The following is a 21,845-nucleotide window of genomic DNA, read 5'->3' as shown; positions in this document are numbered from 1 at the left end:
CAGTCTTTTTCTCTTAAACACAATGCCACAAAAACACCTGTTACTCTGACAATCAAAATTCATCTATTGTAAAAATGTCCTTAACATTTGGGTTTGCTTGAAGAAGTAGCTTTAATCTTCTGTCCAACTGTCCAAGAGGATTTTTTTCTCGTATGGGTAGCTTAGGAACTGTATTTTGCAGCTGCCCAGCATTCTTGGAATGCAGCATGACTTCAGAAATAGACCAACTGAGTGCACTACTTTCCCTGATATTTAATCTACTTTATAGAATATTCCCTCGGCTGTGTAGCAGTCACCAAAAGGGAAGTAATAAAAAAGGGAGAGATTTTCTTCTTCTGTTGTTCTCCTCCTTTGACTTGAATCACAATGCAGGGAGCACATGGACGAGTCCTTCATCCTCCAGCAGAAAGAATTAACTTTGTGATTCCAGTCCTCTTACCTGAAAGTGTTGGGGATTCAGCACCTCCTTCCAGTTCCAAGACAAACTGCTTAATGGCCAGTTATTTTCAAAAAGCTGACATCTTGTTCACTTGTCTAGAAAATGGAGTTAGGAGTCTACACATCTTAACCAATGAGCTTAACATCTTGTCCCTGTCTCGAAACTTAATACTCCCCAGTTGCTGCTGTTTTGAATGATCAAACTAAATGTTTAATACTTCCTTCATTGTGTTCATTTTCAGTGGAAAGACTTGCAATTAAATGCCAGTGTTGCCAAAGAAACCACAAAGTCACTGGTTATTTCTGTCTCTGAAATCACAGAGTAACCATATAACCTTCCCTATGCTAGCTGGTGAGGATAGGTACATGCTAGCATCAATGTGACAGACACCACTGCAGTATCAGGCAGAGAAAACTTCTGAATTATGAAAGGAGATGCCTTGGAGACCATTGAGACTTAAGAAGAGATGTCCGTTAGTTAATCACTGGAGTTTGAACATTACAGTAATTTGCTTTTCCACAGAGAACTTGTAAAAACTTTTAACAGACTAACTGGATCCCAAGTGCAACTGAGATAGAAATTGCCTCAGTTCTGCTTCAGTGATTGTAGCAATGCTGATTTTTACCATCTGAGCATTTGAGTTCATGTTGCTGTTTGTAACCATGGTGAGAAAGGTATATTCCAGTGACCTGAGTAACATAGCATACTGGAGTTGAATTATTTTTCTGTTTCTAGTTTCTCACTTTCTCTTTGTCTTATTAACCTTATAAGCAACAGCAAAAGTAATATGAAATATATACGAAAAATTCAGATATAACATTTTGTAAGTAGCTTTTACAAACTTAACTTGCTGAAATAAGGACACAGTAAGTTGGTAAGTTTATTTGTCTGCAAATATTTTGTTGAATTTGGAAATATTATCCACTCTTCTTGTCAAAAGATCAAAATCTTAGATTCATTTTCCCGTGTGAATGTGATTCATTCTTGATGTTTCTGATGACTCATTCCCTGTTCTTACCTTGTCTTCTTCAAATGCAAATGGGAAAATATATGCAGCCTCTGTCTAACTCTCAGACCTGTTTTGATACATAGGTAAAACTCACTATGTGTTTTAAGAAATTCTTAGGAAACAGCCAAAGCAGTCACATTGTTCTTGCAACAATGGAGAATAATGTTTGGATTAAAGTTATGGCATCTTTGTTTGTTATCAATTTTCTGGACCAAGAATAGTTAAATAAGCAGTTAACTCTGAACTCTCTGAGTATTAGTTATATCGTAGGATGGTGAGAATGATTTTATCTTTCAATTAGGGAGCTAACTCATGTAGAACATGTTGGATCTACTTTGAGAAAGAAAAGTGCTGAAAATGTGGTGAAGTTAAGCATTTTTTTAGATCCATTAACATTTATTTCATTTTCAGAAGTCCTGGAAAGTAAGCACAGTGAAAAAGTTTGCTTGCATATAGGCATATACAAATGAGTTTTCCCATTTTATCAGAACAGAACTGATTTCTTCTTTGTCAAGGGATAGCAAGAAAAACAAGCATCCTTACAACTTATTTGTAAGTATTTAGCCAAGCTTCTTAAGCACGTCTTTTAACCTTGGTTTTTAATCTTAGTAATCAATTAAAAGAATATCTTTAAGAAGTTGTCAGCCAAAAATAGCAGCTCTATTGCATACACCAGATCCCCGTCCCAACTTTGGAAAATGTTTCCCTTCCTCTCTTTCTCTTCTTATCCAGTCATGTCATCCAACAGAACCAGAGTCTGGGATCTGAGAGTATACAGGAAGGCAGCTGGGGAGAGAGAAGATAAAAGCTTGGAGAAGACAGAGATGTTTTCTCTTGTTCCTTATATACTTTCTAAGCATCCTGTCTGACTTATAGGGAAAAGACACCCTGTCTGCCAACTAACTTAATGGCTTTTAAAGTGATACCCTTTTTCTCATTTGGTATTTGGAAAACAGTAATGGCAATTGATAGCCGTGAAGTGTCGTTTCAAAAGAACGTTTGAGTCAGTTTAGAAACTTCAGGATTACATGTCTTGAGTTTTTCAGAAATAAATAAATGGTCTCCTTTTTCTTACTCTGAAACTGTTTGCAGAATTAACCTGACCTGTACTGCTATCTCCATCCAAACCCTGAAGTGCCTTTTTTAAACAAACTCAATGCCTGCGGCCTGCTCTAATGCTTTGTCAGATCCCAAATTTCATCTGCCACCTGCCAGCCGCTGACATACATCTTGATAAACAAGATGTATTTTTGTTGATATATTGTTTTTCATTCCATGTGAACTGGGTTGTTCTTGTTTACACCCAGCAGTATAAAACAGCTCCTATTGTCCATTGTTCCCTTATGTACTCTCAGAAAACCTGTTTGTTTCTGGCAGCCTTCTCTTCAAAGAATGTGATGCAGAGTACAGATAAAAGTGCAAGCATCTATTATGATGACTGGCATTCTGACAACAGTATGGAAATCATCTGCTTGGGAAGGCAGGCGGGCACAGCCAAACAAAATTAACTGTAGTTTCAATTGGATATGATAAAACATATGCTTTAATTCCAGGAGAATTAAAGCAGCTGTACAAAGCCTGCTGCTTATTTCCTAGGCTTCCTATTCATGGCAGGTTCCTTCAGCAGGAGCTGATATTTACATAGATGCTATGCTCCAGCATACTTTTAAGTGAAATAGTCTGAATAAAGGTTAAAAAAACCCCAGAGTTCTTCAAATATTAATTGCTCTCAGAAGCTTTAAGGAATGTTTGCAATCCTAAAAGCTGATAACTGACAGACTTCAAGTGTTGATGCTTTTTTTCAGCCCTGAGGGATAGAGGAAAGGCTCCAGTCATCAAAGCTGTTTCAGACAACACTAAGAAAATTATTGATGTTTTCCAGTTCAAGCTTTGACCTGACCTGACCCTGCTTAACTTTAAAATCTGACCATCAGAGTCTGAAATTATTTTTGCTGTATCTAACAGTTGAATGCATATTTAAATGTTTTAGGCCTCTACTATCAGTATTGGTCCTCTGATCAAAGATTGTTCTATTTGACTTTTACACAGCTGATTTTGTGTTGGCAGCCATAAAAAATATTTCTGAAGGAAAAAAAATAACTGAAATCTGAGATCCTATGGGTTTTTTTTTTATTTCTCACTAAAATATATTTTTAGTAAGAACCTAATAATCTTCAGTGGTGTCTGCTGAAAGGCCCTTATTTGCTTCTCTAATGCTATCTTTTTCTCATTATTGCTGGCTATATTCAACAAAATAATGTTCTTGAAAGAGACCAGCTATTACTCTTCCTTACATTTTATCATCCTCCTCCTGTTTTATTTTCAGTTCTAATAGTGAAAAATGCTAGAAATCCTTTTAGATGCATTCACCAAATACAAGTGTCAAATTCCCTAAACATCAGAAAGCAAAAATAGCCGTAGAGAATCTTCGGCAAGACCCCAGCACTTCCATAAAACAATCAAAATGAGATAACTGGTATTCAAACCAGGGAAAGACTCTCTCCCGTCACTGATATTTCTCTGAGTTGCACAGGGATATCAGGTTGATACTTTGATAGATTGCAATCTGTTTTCAGCAGCTGACCCAGACATAACATCATCATTTCCTGATTATATTGATATGTGTTTCTATTATTTGCTTATTTTGCGCCTTGAGAAACAATTCCTTTTTGTTGTTAAACTGTAAACAGCACAGCAAGGCCTCATATTAAATCATAATTATTTACCATGCTGTTCACGCACCTTTGTCCCTGGGGAATGTGGTGACGTGAATTTACAGGAAGATCGGGGTATTTCTCACCAACAGTTTCCTGTTATTGATATGCTTTTGTTTAGTTGTGATCTTTTTTTTACTCTTTCAGGTTCTCAGAGGAAAAATAAACAGGCACATGACATTAATCACAGTCCTTGGGTATCGTATTGGAAGTCTCGCAAATACTTTCGATGTGGAAATGTGAACTAGGTTTGCATCTTTGGAAAACACCAATGACAGCTTATTGTTTGCTAGTACTTACTCTCCTATTCTGATAAATGATTCCAATAATTCTTTAAAATTCTTTTGTGACTGTGTTCCTTTTTAGATGCCAGAAGAGTTCAAAAGTTTATGAAGACAACCTTGAACAGCTTGCATCTGTGTGTGTATATTTGCATAATTGGGCTAAGTTTTCATTTGAGAGAAAATATGGATCACATAAAAGATTCAGAGGTGATTCAAAGATCCAGAGTCCCTTCAGCAAGTACTATCAAACATGGCCAAAAATGTTTTCTTTAAGATAGTTTGCCAAGTTATTTTCTTTAAGAATATATGAAGCTTCTATTCTTTCTGCAAAAAAATAATAGTATATAAATTGTATTTACCAGTGTGTCAAAAGTCACCAGTATAATTACCAGAGTAGCTATCTAATATATCTAAGACTTAGCTAGATAAGAACCCTAAATATTTTTCCATGGTTTTGGCTATCCTACTTTTGTGTCTGTGCCTATGGATATATGGTGCACTCCTAACCAAAGACTTTTGCAAAACATCTTGATTTTTCAATAAGGAGTTGCAGTAGAACAACCAAGAAATTTAATAACAAGCCAAACTTTGGGAAATTTAGCTTTTTTTTTCTTCCAGAGCACTGTAGAAATGTTGTGGTTACAGGCAAAATGACATGTACTAGAGAACCCACAGCAGGAAGGACACCGAGAGATGGATCTGTTGCTAAAACACATCATTAAATAACTCACAAGGAATATAGTAGCTATTCAGATTCATTGCCAAATTTTCGGGGTTTAATACTTTAATTTCATCATTGTTAAATAGGATCTTTCTTAGCATTTGTGCTGTAAGATTTAGAGAAAAACCCCAGAGTTGAACCTACTAGACCACAACATATTTGTGGCTGCAGATTTATTGTATTTTGTACTTAGTACTTCATTGCTGCACTCTTATTTTCCTTCATTTCTGTTGCTAGTATTAAGTACTAAAAATAAGCTCACAAAAGCTGTATGTGATATGATAGTAATAAAAATCATAGAAGCATAGAATGACTTTAGTTGGGAGGAACCTTAGAGGCCATCCAGTTCTAACCCCCCCTGCCATGAGCAGAGACACCTTCCACTAACCCAGGTTGCTCAGAGCTCCATCCAGCCTGGCCCTGAACGATTCCAGAGATGGGACATCCACAGCTTCTCTAGGCAACTTGTTCCAGTGCATCACCATCCTCACAAAAAAGAATTTCTTCCTAATATCTAATCTAAACCTTTTTTCTGTTTGAATCCCTTCCCCCTTGTTCTGTCACTACATGCTCTTCTAAACAGTCTCTCTCCATGTCATATAACTTTATACTGAGGTTTTTCAACTGCTCCTTTCCAGGCTGGCCATATAATCTAAATTGCTCTGTAAAGAGTTTTTCAGTCCTGCTCCCACTGGATTTCTGTGAATTTGTCCTTATCTGTAAGCTCAGCCAAATGAGATCTGGCTTCTTTTCAGATGAGGAAATTCTAAGAAATCTCAGGTTATTAGGCTGTTCAAGTTGTGACATTTTATCCTCTGGACTTGCACATCTTGAAAGCAAATTGCTGGTTCCATTACTGAATAAGATGTATTTCCTCCCAAAGCCATCAGTTTAAGAATTCACAAACTAGGCAAGATACCTTTCTCCTTGTGGGGTAAAAAAAATTACAAAACCCACAAATTATTTATTAAGCAGTCCCTAATAAAGTTTCCTATCTGATTTTTTTCATTGAGTGTGAGCGTCCCTCAAATCACATAAGTGTGCCGTACCCCCAAGTAAGGTTTTTTTTCCATTCCAAGTGAAGTTTGAGACTAACAGATTAAGTCCCCAGCACAATAGCAAGCTCATCTCCCACTCTTTGATACCACCCTTCAAGACCTTGGGTGCTGGGTTCTCTTTCAGCACATAGTCCTCTAGAATCCATAAAATCATAAAGTCCCTTCAGTTTTTTTCCTACACTTTGCCTTTTTAACATCACCTTTTGGGGTGTCAACTCCAAGTTGTGGAGTGGTGCACTGTGTCCTGGCTGTGCGTCAGCAATCGTGTTGCCTGAATTAAACCATGGCTTAATATCTCACTCACAGCTGATGTATTCTTTAACCTACTGCAGCTGAAGATGAACTCAGATAAAATGTTTTGGAAATTTAGGAAATGCCTAATTCTCTAGTCATATCCACAGCTACACTCTGAATGCACATTTTTAACAGTTCTTCCTTCCTCGGTAAGGGTTTAAGATATGAATCTGGATCTTCTATTTAAGACAGGATGGAAAGTAGTCAGAATTACATATTATCCAAAATATTTCAGATTCTTTACTCCTACTGGATTGGTGTTTGGGATAACTTCTTAGGGGAGAGGAAGAAAAGGGGCCTGTCATTTTTCTGAGTCATTGAATATTTTGTTGCTGTTGTTTCTCTGTAGTTCTTCCTTTCAGATAACTACCTCAAGAGCTATGTCCAACAAGATGGTGAGACACTTGTACTCTGTTATATCTCTTTGAAACCTCAGTAAGTGATCTTGATATGTTTAACATTTCCCTCAAGATATTTCTATTATTATTCTTTCATCTCACAGGAAAAGTTATTTCTGTTGTTGTTAAATGCCTTTTGAAAAGAGAGATGCCAGTCATGGTCATTACAGAATTACAACCCCAAATCAGAATGCTTTTCACTCTGCATGGATGCTTTGGCCACTTTGATTTGTTTTATATTTGACTAACAGATTGCTTTCATATTTCTCTACTAGGAGGACAAATGTTCAAGACAAGAAGTCAAAATTAGATATTCAAAGGTCAGTGTTAGGTAGCAAAGCTTATGCACAAACCCTGCCCTGCTTCCAGAAATACCCAAGTTCTGGAAATCTAAACTTTCTCAAAAGTTCATACGTCTCTCCTGTTTCCACAGTTCTATGTCTTATTGGAAGGTTTCATTTTCACACAGAATGTGCATTTTTCTATTCAATCAGCAGCAATTTTACATATTCCTCTACTTGTCTCATGACAACTCTGTTTCCTTCTTATTACTTCTTACTGATCAAAAAACAATAAAAAGGCTCTTGATTTCCCTGCCACTGCATTTTAGGTTTGGATGAGATGGGTTTTGTAGGTTCCTTCCAACTGAAACAATCTATTTTATTCCATTCCATTCTATTCTAACTTCCACTCATCAGCTGCCTGATAATGTACTTCTTTGGTGCTGTGTTATGGGTCATTATATCTAAAATGTATGTAGCTATAAATACTATTTTAACACGGGGTCCAGAAGAATGCTGTGGTATTTATCTCAGCTGAAAGACTGAGGTAGTGTTCACCTCCCTTAACTCACACAAGTGCAGTGTAGAAATCCACTGATTTTTGTGGGTCCCTTTCAACCCAGAATATTCTGTGATTCTGCAATTCTGTGACTCTGTGATCTGTTCTCCGTAGACTCCATAGACTCCCTACATACTTTATAGAGAATGATAAGCTCTTTGAGAGAATTCCTCTCAATCTCTAGAGAACACCAGGGTGGGTCAGATCACTGTGCATCACAGTTGTGAATGACCTGGGTTTACAATTGTAGAGTTTAGAAGGAAAGCAAATGACTTTAAAACGGTGTGAGCACTCTAAATAAGAATTGTGCAGGTGGTAGTCAGAGGGGACACTGGAGGGCAGGAGTCCAACCTGCCCCTCCAGGCAAGGCTGCATGAGGTCAATCACAGCTTTGTGGCTGGCAAGACAGCCCTGTGTCACTTTGGCACTAGCACACACTAACTGGCCACACTGTTAAGCTCTCTTAGTCTAGACTCACGGTGTTTGCAGCATATCTCCTTTTGATGAGGTAAGCCCTGCTCAGAACCCTTGTACTGCATCTGCATCCCCTTCTTGCCTCGGCAGCTTTTTGCCTTCTCAGGGTGTTTTAGCACTGTGTGTGGTTTAGGTGTGATCTACCACTGAACTCAAGCTCACAGAGGCACCCAACACACAGTGGGTACAGATTGTCACTGGATTGTGCAGTGAATGCTCTGAGGGCTCAGCCACTGTTTCAAGGAAGGGCAGATACATTCTGCCTTTGAAGAGGCAGGATACAAACACAGGTCAGCCTTAGGTAGGCCTATACACTGTCCTAGATTCCTGAACAAGATACCAGTTTTGCAATTAAAATGTCTATTTTTTTATTTGAGAGGTCAATTACACAAATGGGATTATAGTTATGCAAATGCCTGCCTATGAAATGTACATATCTCCTGCCTGCTGTTCTGTTTGCAAACAGAGAGCAGCATCCCTTAGTATGATAATCTGATTGATTTGAAGATAAATTTAGGCTGGGGCAAGTGTAAATACTTGAGCTACTGTCTTGCTGGCCAAGACAGTCTAACACATTGTCTAATGTCAGCTTGGAGGCAGCCTGGTCTCACTGAGACTGCTCAAACCCTGTGACTCTGTGATCATAAAGAGGAAAGAGGAACTCCAGTGACAGGATCACAGGCCCCCAGGAATGTCTCCAGGAGACCTGGTTGTGTGAGCATTCAAATGGCATTTCCAAATCCTTTTGATCTACCTTTTAGTTAAGAAAATGTAACAGAGTTGTAGTAGAGTCTAGGTCCTGAAGATATTTCAGCTGTGATGATGTCCTCTGATTACATACTTGGTTAATGAGAGCTGACTCACGGCAATCAGAAGACTAACAAGAAATGGGAGTGATTGTATGCAGACAGGCTCTCCATTTATTCCAGAGGTGGTTACAGAATCCCATGAATTTCACTCACATTTTATCCAGGGAAATTTCCAAATGTTTTAAAAGCTACACAATGAAATAGAGCTTGCGGTATTACTTATATCCATAAATTTAAATACAACAGTCAGAAAGCTGATCTCATGGGAGAACTGAGCTCACAGCCAGTGAGGTCTACCACAGAGAGTACATTTTTAAAACATAAAACCCCACTATCTCTCCTCTTAAAAAATATTTATTCTTTCTTTTCCTAAGCTATGTTTTTCTCTGGCATTTTTCAGGTATTGGTGCCAATGTCATTTTACAATAATTTTTGGTTCAGAATACAAAATTTTAAACTCTTTCTGCCCACACAAAAAAAGCAAATGAAAAGGGAAACAGAAAAGCCTTTATTTATTGTCCTCTTTTTCCACCAGAATTAAATAGTTATCCATTGTTAGGATAACCAAAAATCACTCGTTAATGTTACCAAAAACATTCTGGAGTAAATGAAGAATAATATAGGTGTCAATAGTTATTAGTAAAAAAAAGAAGTACCAACAACATAATATGTTATCATAACAATTTCACTTATAGATTTTACTCATATTATTTAATGTGTAATAAGTAATGATTTTACTTAGAGAACTTCATTTTAAAGTACAAAGTGCTTATTTGCAGTTATAGTGAATTATGACATGATAAAAAGAGGTATGTTTCTTCATTACTTTTTTATACGGATTTTACATGAAATTTACCAAGCTACAATTTCAATTTAAAAGAAATATTAACCAATATCCAAACCTACAATATTCCCAAAGCATTTTGCTATTGCCCTAAGGAAAAAACTCAACACAGTAATTCTCACAATTGTCCAGCTTGCATTATTTGTCAATTCTTTATTTGATTCCACCTGCTTTCTTGCACTGCATTTTTAATTCCTCAGATTCCATCCAGTAAAATTGTATTTAAATAAGAGATTTAAATCAGCAAGAGCTAAGCAACATTTTTTCAGCCAATGGTGAAATTTTCAGGTGGTTGACTATAAGCATAATCCTAATAAAGTTTACTCAGGAAGAGAAATTACTTCTTTTTTAACAAGATGAGAACAAGAGCACTTGGCTCTTTCCCTTGGAATCAGGGTTCTTTGACATTATGATTTGAACAAATTGTCACTCCACAGCAGGCTGATGCATCATGCTAGTGTTGGCTGTGAATCTGAAGAAAATTGCCAAGAAAAGCCTTAGTGGCTATGAATTTATTCTGGAAAAGGAGTCTCCTGTCAGGGAAGTTTCTTCCACTCTGAACTGGTTTAGGCAGTGCCAACAAAAGTAATTTCTTGCTCAGGTGAAGAGATGTTGCCAGTATTGCCAGAAGAGAAAGTCTTTTGCAAGCAGATAGCCCAATAGTGTAGGTGCACCATGCACTGCTGGTGCTGCACAGCTGTAGATGATGGGTGAGCCCCACTTGTCCCCCAGTGCCTGCTTTGTCTAAAGAAATGGATTCAGATTGTCAGCAAGAGGAACAAACTTCTGAAGGAGCCAGCCAGCTGCAAGGCTGCTTCCATGGATAGTTGCTCCCCTAATCTGTACATGCAAGAGTATTACTGTTTATGCTTATGCTGGCTCTCAGAGATGGCACCTCCAGCCAAGGAAGGACCACAACTGCAGGTCTGCATTGACAGGTCTTGAGGGTAACCTCCACACTGCCCATATGAGTCTACCCAAAACATTTTCAAGAGGGCTGTGACTGAGATGCCTGGACAAGGCATAGGAAGTATGTAGCACTCAGCAAGAAGTGTGCCAGAGATAAGTGAGACACAGCTGGGTAGTGGACCAAAACGCTAGAAGAGAAGTCACACCTTGGGGAATGAGAGAAAAAAAGGAAACCAAGGTGGAGAGAAGTAATGAGATAGACAGGATCTGAGTAAGGCACAATCTGATAGACACGATGAGCCACTGCTTTTCAGTAAGCACTGCTGAGTGTAGGTTTATGGTTTGCTCTTTCATTTTGATTTATGTTTCCTTGCTTTTATTTCTCCCTAGAAGTTTGAGTGTCTGTGTGAATTCAATGGCAAGGCCTGTTCTCCCAAACTCAGGAATACTCTCAGTGTTTGGAATTTAAAATTCCAACTTGCAAGGCACAAAGAAAGTCCTTTTCTGAAAACAATGCCTCATTTTAATAAAAAAGTGGTAAATAAAATTCTCAAGCATAGAGAGCTTTTCCTGTACCACTGGTAGTGAGTGAGTTTAAACATGATTTCTGGCTTTTTTTGAAAGATGCTTTATTAGTAAAAAACTATTTTTCAAATATAACTTTTGACTGAATCATTGCTTTCAAGCAAGAAGACAGCACACTATGGCTGATGAAAACATTTGAAAGTGCTAAGTGTGCAGATCAAAAGAAAAAATATTTACCTTTCATGAAGGTATGATGGCAAGGAAAAACTCTGAAGATGTTTTGAGCTGCTGCTTGGAAACCTGGCACCGTGTTCAAGGGATTCATCCTTGCAGCCTCTACACCCATGTTTGAAATCACACTTGCCCTTCTCTAAGCAGTTATTGGGGAGGCACTTCAGAAACAGAATATTCATCCTCATGGGGAAAATCCCAAGGCATAAGCTTAGATCATAGAGTGACAAATGACTTTCAATGCCTCAAGGATTAGCAGGAGACCTGAACCTGTTTCCACCTCTCCCCATCTGGTGGGTAACCCTGGCTATATTACCTAGGTACATTGGGTCTCACGTTCTTCCTTTTTAAACAGGAAAGGGAAATGTGCTTTAGAGATAAGGATGTGATCATTATACAAGGAATAAATATGGCTATTTCTTTTAATCACAAGTATAGAACATAGTAATTGCACCATAATGCTAAAAGCTTCACAGCTCTCAACACTGGCTCAATATTTCTTCTATTTCTGTTTTTCTTCTTGCATGTTCCAAATCATGGAAGGAAACTTACCCTTTCAAGAAGAACTGAAATGCAGAAATAGTATAAAGAAGTAAACATTATAAGTGTAATTAAAGAAAATGATTTAAACCTGTTTTGTGGGAAAAGGAATAGATAGCAGGTTTTAGAATGAGAAGTCATTTTGTCTTATAGATTTGGAGAATGAAACATGCTTTGCTTGAGAGATAACTTTTAACTGCAGCCTGGAAAAATATCTGTGGTGATAAAATATATTGAAGAACTTTTTATAGTAAGAATTAGAAAATATTTTAATTTTATAATAATAATTAGGAAAATAATGCTGTCAGGAGGAAATCAATTAGCACAGTAGTGTGGCTGAATATGTTTTAGCCTAGCAAGGCTCAAGAAGAGAGTGCTAAATAGGAACTCAAAGAACCACTTTAATAGAGACAGTGGTATATGGTATGTTATATTTTATAGTTATAGTTAGAATCACAGAATGGTTTTGTTTGAAGGCAGCCTAAGGATGATGTCTTTCAAAGCCCCATACAACCTGGACGCTTTCAGGGATGCAGCATCCACAGCTCTCTGGGCGACCTGCATGTTGTCCACATATGAAGTTACACATATGAAGATTCTCCTTCTGTGTAACTTACGCCTTAGAGTCATAGAGGGAGCATCAGGGATATTGAACTTATGTTGTGAGTTACAGGTGTGACACATCACTGTGCATGTTAGCCATAGCCAGCATTTGAAGTCAAGGTGTTTGCACATGTGCATGATTAGCTGCCTGGCTCTTTATGTGTGTGGTTTTCTCCAAGCAATGTGGGGCTGCACAGTCCCACACGGTACTGGGACTTCTTTGTACTTAACTTTGTGTAAGCTCACAGGAAGACATGGTCTTTGTCCCAGAGCATTTTAATGTCTACCTAGAAACAATGGCATGAAACAAAAGGAGGGAAGCAGAGAGGGAAAGGGACAATGAGGTCTCAAAGTTATGTGAGTCAACTCCACATACAATGGAATTGACCTGAATCCTCTGAAAGGCTCCTGGGGTAAATAGTTTTGCTGTCCTGGTATGTGTCCGGGCAGCTGGTGCTTTTACACAGCTTTGATGGTCTGTCTATTCAGTTTCATTCTGATGCGAAGGATGTTGTTTGCATTGTAAGAGAAGAGGGCCTGGTTTTGAGGAGGGAAGCAGGACTTCCACATTTACATGCCACTGAAATGAGTTTGGGAAATAAAATAAAACCTAGGACATACAGTGTTTTTTACAGCATGTCTGATATCTATAACAGGAACTGATACTGGAATTACCTGTCCTTCTGAACTTCTATTCTTCTACAGTTCCAGCAGGTTCAAAGAGGTATGTGGGCAGGGGCTATGGAGATGATCTTCCTATGATTTAATTTATATTCCTTGAGAAATTAATAAAATTTAATTGCAGATGACAGTCAGTATAGTTTATGTGCACCATCTGTCTTACATACAAACATACTTGTATGAGAAAATGCTGGTTCTCAAAATACCTGTGTAAATAAAAATATTTTCACATGAGTCTTTCTGGAGAAATGGTTGTAAAGATGCACAAGCCTTCTGGAAGCAAACATTTGTCCAGAGACGGAGAAGCCGTTCATGACTGTTGAACAAACTTGCAGAGCTCTGATGAGTAAATAAATTGCAGCAGTCTCATGCTCAGAGCTTCTTCATTAAAATTGTTAGGCTCTAGGATACAGAAAAAGTACACACTGTAATCAAGTTTTCCCATACCTAGAGCAATGAGAAATCAAGCTAATTGACATTCCCCTTCATATTAAACCACAGGATACCTGAAGGTGTGCCTTGCAAATGTTTAGAAAGCACCACATGAAGAAAGATGATGCAATAGGTAGGTCGCTAGTCTGGTAGCCACAACAGCTGGTGTGAGCCCGCGCTTCAGTGGAGTACCAGTGGGGTCCTAGGTGGGACCTTTGGCCTCCTCTTCCCTCTGTTTGCTGCCCTCAGGTTATAGTGCCTTTCTGTCTGTGAGTGCAGCCATGGGAGCACACTAAAGACTGCAGGATATGTTGTGAAACAGTGGAGGAAGCAACACATAGTGGCAAAAAGTTTTGTAATAAACAACTGTTGTTGTTTACAGGAGAAAAATATTCCTACCTGCCTAGCACAGATTCAATTAAGTTCCTACAGATATTGCATCTGAGCTTTTCAGAGCACAAAATATATAGGTAGCTCATCTGCTATTCCTCCATGCGAGCACTGCCAGCTAAATTCTCAATGCTTCTGTGTCCTCTTTTACTAAGGGTGCTATTTATAGCCCCTCTGGCTGCATTCCACCTGAAGGTCAGATTGTTTACAGGGAGTGAGGATATATTGTGTTTTTTAAATAGAGAACACATATTTTGATTCATTAAAAAGAACACCAACTCTTTTCTCTGTACAAGATAATGGACAGACCTTACTGCTTACTCACAACAAAGACCTGGCTGCAAATCCAAAGCATTCCAGAGAGCAGAGATGGATGAAAAATTGGGAAAGTTCAGTAAGGGTTTTCACATGCATGCAGGAAAGTAAAGAACATCCAACTAATAAACACAAAAAAATACAGATGAATGCAATGGCATTTCTGTCCATTGAATGCTTAGCCCTGGTTTTATGTTTGCTTTTCTTGCAGTGACTCCTGCTCTGCTACTAAAGAGCATATGAAGTTTCATACTTTCCTGCACAGTTTCATACTCTGCAGGCATCCTATGACTCCCATTTTTTGTCCAGTCACAGAATTCTTTACTATTTCCTTCACTGAAAGTAGGATTCAGTCAAAAGTTTTTAGGCTCTACAAACCCAACCAGAAAAGAAAAATGGCAGATACTGCAGAAAAGTAAAATGTTTGTTTAGATATTTTATGTATTGTATCTACTTTTTTCCTCCAATTTCCATGTGTAATACAGAAGTCATGTCCTGGTGAAACAAACAAGTTTGAATACAACTGAATATAACACACTATGGTTCTCACTTTCTTCACTGCTTCTCAGTTCTTCACTTTCTCCTTGTCTCAGTATGATAAGGGGGGAAATGTCACAAAGGTAAGAACTGGTCTCTCCATTCAAATGCTCAAAAGCATAAATAAGGAAATGAGCCACTCTAGAGCTTTTATAGACCAGACCTTTGCAACATAAAAGCACATGGAACAGGCAGAAACTTACACGTGGACCCAGGTTATTCACACCACTCAGCAAAGAGAGCTATTTTTGGCAATTAGGAAATCAGGTGTCCTGGGAACTTATCCAGTGTATGGTAAAAGAGGACAGTGCATGGCCGGTGAGCTGATTATAGGCTCAAGCTTAATTGGAGAAATAAGGTCTTCGGCCTCTCCTCTCCTGCTAATTCCAGCCACTGCCAAGTCACATGTGATTGCAGCAGTACAGCCTGCCCCTGAAATGCAACCTTTCAACAGACTTTTGAGTCTGATCTACTCCTCCTCCTTCCATTACTGGGACTAGTGCAAAACTTCACAGTAAACTTTAGTTAAGAATCTAAGGAACAGGAAAAAAAGTTTTTTTAAAAACTGCTTAAATTTAAGTGGGTGGAAAGGCCTGTTTCATACCTACCACCCTGCAAAGGCATCCAGGGAATGGGGTTTGGAGCAGGGTAGGTACAGCCTGGCTGAGGTGAGCCCAGGCATATGGCAATGGTGGCAACTCCTTTAGGTACATAAAGGGAGCATAAGCCTTCCAGTACCTACAAGAAAGATAGAGACAGGGCATGCAGTGACAAGACAAAGGTGAGCTGCTTTAAACTGAAACAAAGTCAGTTTCAATTGGATATTAGGAAGAGATTTTTACTGTGACAGTGGTTAGGCACTGAGAAGCTCTGAGAAGCTGTGAATGCTCCATCACTGGAAGTATTCAAGACCAGGTTACATGGGGCACTAAGCAATGTGATCTGGTGTAAGGTGTCCCTGCCCATGGCAGGGTGATTGGAACTGTGTGGTCTTTAAGGTTCCTTTCAGCCTAAACCATTCTATGACTGTGTAAAGAGAAGTACAAACTCCACAGCTGAATTTGCTATTGTGCTGTGAGCAGCTGTGGGGCTCACATGGCTTAAGTCAGGAAATTAACTCTGTGGGCCCAGGGCTTAAGGTTGGATGGTGCTTCTTTAAAAATTGCTTGCTATAATAGAAAGCCATGAGTTTCAAAGTATTCATCTTATTTCAGTCTAAAAGAAACTGGAAGCTCCAGGTGGACAAGTTCAAGAAGTGACTAAACTGGGGTCTGCCCAACAACTTCACAGATGAGTCTTTCAGCACAGCACAGGTATCTCTGCTGCCAGCATGGTTAGAAGCACAGAAGTACAGTCTTGTTATTATTATAGACTTGGTCACTAGAAAGAGCTGCCAGATGCCAAGGAAGTCCTGACAAAAAGACTGCCAGTTTGATGGCAGTTAGGGAGCTAAGGGTCATTATGAAGAACATATTGGGCTAGAAGAATTTTCAGCCTGAACCAATTTAGCATTTCACCCTCATGTTACATTCTTACTGCAGCACTGGATAATGATTCTACCTTATCACATGTAAGGGTTGAGATCAGCTGCCATGTACTTCTTATGTGAAAACATCAAGTTCCAAGTGTCCCAGTATTTGTGCACTTGAATCAGCTGAGGCTGATCTCACCATCTCCTTTTTATGTGTCCACCCTGGAGATCAGTAGAAAACAGCCACCACACTATGACTATCTACTTAGCTACTTTTCCAAGACAAAGCAAAGCTACCTACAAATTTGAACATCTTCAGGACTAGGGAGAGATCTGGACCCAGGTGTAGTCTGTGTTGCTGTATCGCTTTTGTGTGGCCAGGTTTTGGTAGAGTGACTTCTGTGAGAAGCTGACAGAAGTTCAACAGTGTTCAACAGAGCCAATGCCAGCTGGGCACAGACTGGACCCACCACTGGCCAAGACTAAGCACATCAGAGAAGATAATAACACCACATTAACATAGTGAAAAAATAACTTATTTAAAAAGGAAAAAAAGTTATTGTGCAGATGTAATTGCACCCAGAGAAAAAGAGAGTGAAAATATGTGAGAGGAACAACCCTGCAGACATCAAGGTCATTGCAGAAGGAGAGACAGGAGATATTCCAGGGTCCAGAGCTGAGATTTCCCTTCAGCCAGTGGTGCAGACCATGGTGAGGCTGCTGTGCCCATGAAGGTCCCTGGGGATGCAGAGATCCACCTGCAGCCCATGGAGGAGACCCATGCTGGAGCTGGAGGATGCCTAAGAGGAGGCTGTGACCCTGGGAGAAGCCCGTGCTGGAGCAGGGTCCCAGCAGGAACCTACCCACCACAGAGACAGGAGTCCAAGCTGGAGCAGGTTTCCTGGTAGGACTTGTGACTCTGCAGGGAACCCACACTGGAGCAGATTGTACCTGAAGGACTGTGCACTGTGGAAAGGGACCCACACTGGAGTATTTCCTGAAGAACTATAGCCCAAGGGAGTGACTCAGGCTGCAGAAGTTCATGGAGAACTGTCTCCCATGGGAGGGACCCCACACTGGAGCAGGGAAAGGACTCCTCTCCCTAAGCAGCAGCAGGAACAATGTGTGATGAACTGAGAATAACCTCTACTTCCTGTCACCCTGCACAGCTGCAGAGAGGAGGTAGCACCCAAGAAAGAGAGAGAGAAGGAGTTTTTTAAGATTTGTTTTATATTTCACTGTCCTGATTTTTTACTGTTTTTTTTATTGTTAGTAAATTCTAATAATTTGCCCACATTAAATCTGGTTTGCCTATGACATTATTCAGTGAGTGATGTCTCCCTGTCCTTTACTCATGAGCCTTCTATTATATTTTCTTTCCACTGTCTGTTTTTGGAAGAGACTGACAGAGCATCTTTTGTGGGTACCTGGTAATTACTGTTAAAGCCTTGATAATTATTTAAGATAATTTATGCTGACCTTATTAACTTAAATAATGTCCAGGGCATTTGTGCATAGATTTCATCAAACATTGCTTTATTGGTTGCTTTAAGCTAGTTGTGGTGGTGGTAAAGTGCTGTGGATGGCAGTGCCAGCTCTCATACTGGCCAGGGGAAGCTAGAGGTTGTTGCTTGACATGGCCACAGCCAAATTTCAGCAATTTGAAGAGCCTTTGTAAAGAAGAGAAGTGAAAGAATTAGGGAAGGGTAACAGATACTTTGCTGTTCACTATGTTTGGTTTTGTACTTTGTGTTAGACAGTGTCAATATTGCCAGCCCCAAGCTCACAGCCTCAGCTGGGAATCATGGCATCAATTTCAATGTGCTCAAGGATTTGATTTGGGCTTTTTAACACCATCTCTTAGACTGAGCTCATGGTAGCTGATTTCTGTGTGCACACATGCAAGGAAGTGCATGTCCCCCTAGAGAAGTTTATTGTGGAGTAAGCAAAAATTTTCCACAAAAATCTTTGTATGTTTTTAAGCATCAGATGAGGTTCCTAATTAATTCTTTGCAGATAGGTCCTAGGCCTCTAGCAAAGCATTCAGCCATTACACAAAATTTGTGGTACATCTTTAACAGGTGAAAACATCCTCTGTTCTGTGGCAAATTACTTGGCCCTACAAGATTAGAAATACATCAACATATTAACAAAGGGGGGGAAAGACACAAAATTTCTTTATGATATTTATGATTTTTTTATGATTTTTTTTTTTTTTTTTCACCAGAGCCCATTTATGTTCCTTTTTTAATTAAATGCCAGACTGGGAAGTTAAGGTGAGACTGGGTACTCATTTTCCCAGGTGGAAAGATCAGGACATAGTTGCCTAAAGAACAGGCTTGAGTTTTCTTAGGTGTTACTCTTTTCTTATGCTTATGAGGCCTGGGTATGTTAAAAGCTGAAAACTAGAGATGTAAATTTCCTAAATGCCTTTAGAAAACCAAGAACTCAGACACTGCCAAGAGAAACATGACTTCCTGAATCTGGACAGCACTTCTTGGGTTTCCTTTGAAGAAAAAAAAATAATAAAAGGAGGAAAAAAAGGAGAGCGAGCCAAATGCCTGAAATATGTAAGACAGAACGATACAGCAGTTAAGGGGAAGCTACATAGGAAGTAAAGCAAAGCCCAAAATAAAGAGCAGGAATGGAAAACTAAAAATAACAAACAGGAAAGTGTGATACAGCTGCAATGGCTCTGGTGCATTCTCCCGCAGCATTGTACCTTTTTTTTCAGGAACATACTAATATTGTGTTTGGATTTCAATGGCATTCCAAAGCATTATTTGTTCTTCAAAAATAGATGTTTCTCTTGTGAGAAAGAAAGATATTTTCAAGTAATGCTCATAGGATTTCAGTTGTTCCAGTTTATCAAAAAACACTTTAGTTAGGCTCGGTGTTTGCAGAGCAGAAAAACTGCATTATGTCATCTTTTGAAAAATTAATCTGTATCTCCTTAGAATAGTGAAGATAAGCTCATTCATAATCAACAGCTGCCCTTAGCTTCAGCTGGGATTTTACCTGATAGCTTTCAAAAGTAGGAAGGGAACAAGCACATGAATCTGAGGTGCAACTTCTTTGGAAGCACAGTGGATGGAAAAGGATCAGGGAGGATTAGGAGCACCATGTTCTAATAAAGTTAAGGAAATCTCTGTCTTTTTCTTGCTCCAAACACAAGTTTGTTTGTTTACACAAAGCGTTTTGCAGGGCCAGGAAGGCAGCTCAGGGCCATGGGGCTGCCAGGACTGTGGCTGGATCCCTGCTGGTGCCTGCAGAAAAGCCAGGCTCTGCAGGCATGGGTGCCAAACAACCACTCAGCCACGACTGAGGCACTCAGCACATGTACAGGGGTCACTGGCAGCTGCTGCAAAGGAGAGGGGAAGGAATACTTCAGCATTTGGATGTCTTGCTATTTTAACACCTATTTAACTGCTAAACTCACCCATCCTGAAATAATTAAGCCAAGTAATTGTTGTGCGTGGTCTCTGGCCACCCAGAAGATAGATGGTACCACCTTTGGAAGAGGAAAGAAAGGCTGAACACCAGTTTTGTCAGACCCAGTTTCCTTGGACACTCACAAACCCTAGTGAAAACCACATTAATATGGGCCAAAGTGAAGAACATGATGTCTGTAAAGTTGTCAGTCCAAATTGTGAAATTCCTAGTTTTGGCAGACACAACAAGAACAGGAAATATTTACCAATTTTGCAGGTGTCAGGAAATATTTTCAGAGTGCTGCTGTGACCTGACAGTACATTTAAATAGAAAGCAAGCATGTACAGAGGTAACAATAAATATATTCTAATTAAAAATATGTACTTTTATGTGTTTATTCCAATATCTGTGTCCTAGCATGTCAGAGTGGCAAATTCATATTGTTAATCACACTATAGTGATTAGGCAGTGATATATCTCACAAGTGTGAATGTTTTACATAATAAAATCATCCATTGGAGTACATTAAAAATGTTTCTCACCGTTGATGTTGATAAGGCTGTTTTTCATTAAAAGTTGATCTACACTGGAAACATATGTCTTACGTACTATTTGAATTGTGGGTGAAATACATCTGAGAATATTTCAGGCTTCTCTATTCTGTGTATTGCAGACACTCTTCTAAAACATTTAACTATTTATTGTTTGAACTGTAATGATGCCTGCAACATCCTATAATACAGACTGTAATACAAACTGCATTAAAGCACAGTTCTTATCAGTGTCATCACACATTAGATAAAGAGTGAGAGTCATTGCATATATTATATAGCTTATAGTTCAGTAACTGGGAAAGTAACAGCTGCCTTCCAGAGATGAGACCTATTTGCCAAATATATTCATACTGGAAGTAGTGTATGACCCCACTAAAAACAGATTAATTACTAGTTAACAAGACCATGTCCTGTGATGCACTATCTCGTGGCTTTTGAGGAGTAGTAGTGGATTTGAGTGTCAGGTTAACAGCTAGGACTCAAATGATCTTAAAGGTCTTTTCAACCTAAACAATTCTACTATTCTATGGCTCTATGATCATTTGTATTACTTCTTATCCTGTTGTAGTCCCATTGTCACTGATAGCAACAGATAAATGTTGTTCAATGGACAAAGGATAAAATAAAAGGATGAAATACTGTAACTTCATCCTGAAATCTGTTTTGTGTGCAACAAACTGTCACTGAAGCAGCTGAAGAGATGCAAAAATGTTTTATAAATTTGATGAAAAAGAGTAAAAATCATCCAAAAATGTTTTCAAGGCACGCCTCTCCATCTCCTCCTTTCTCCTGACTCGCCAGTTGTGGATTCAGACGTTATTCCTTTATGATAAATGAAAGAGTATCAAGGAGTTGCAGGCTCTGCCCTAGAGCTCAATAGTCCCCGGCACGGTGATGGCCAGGCTAAGAAGAAAAGACAACTTCCAAATCCTTCCTCTAGTAGGACTGGCCAAAGAGTGGCTGTTCCAAGTAGGCAGCTAGGATACAGCCACATTGTTTTGAAGCTGGTGTGGACACAAATCTTTCTGTGTTGCTCTATTGGGAACGGCGAGAAGAATGACACAGACTCTCTTGTGGAGTCAAAGTGGAGAATTTTCTCTCGGTTTATTACCTCAGATCTTTTTTATAGACCGATACGTGAAAGTACAGAAAAGTAAAACTCTTATTGGTTAGTAAACTAACACATCACCATCATTGGTCAGTGGGGTTCACCACCCCTCAACCTTCTCTTGCAAGAAAACAAGAAACTGACAAACAGCACCTGCAAGGCTGCTTTCTGTCTCTGAGGATTGTTTTAATTCCTCCTTATGATTTCCCAGGCCACTTTCTCAGGTGAGACTG

The 21,845-nt window shown here is 39.1% G+C and overlaps 1 long non-coding RNA gene across 1 annotated transcript in view; it reads left to right on the top strand.

Annotated features, from left to right (window-relative positions):
• Positions 1–17,840, top strand: part of LOC111941458 (uncharacterized) — a 29,220-nt gene extending 11,380 nt beyond the window's left edge. Inside the window, exons 3-5 of the long non-coding RNA XR_002870028.2 lie at positions 4,310–4,410; positions 4,529–7,237; positions 16,262–17,840. This is a non-coding gene — a long non-coding RNA (uncharacterized LOC111941458). The remainder of the gene's footprint in view (positions 1–4,309; positions 4,411–4,528; positions 7,238–16,261) is intronic.
• The last annotated feature ends 4,005 nt before the right edge of the window (positions 17,841–21,845 follow it).

Source organism: Cyanistes caeruleus, chromosome Z (genome assembly GCF_971803275.1).
Source record: "Cyanistes caeruleus chromosome Z, bCyaCae1.hap1.1, whole genome shotgun sequence".
NCBI lineage: Eukaryota > Metazoa > Chordata > Aves > Passeriformes > Paridae > Cyanistes > Cyanistes caeruleus.
The sequence above is the reverse complement of the archived record's forward strand: the minus strand, read 5'-3'. Positions and strand labels throughout refer to the sequence as shown.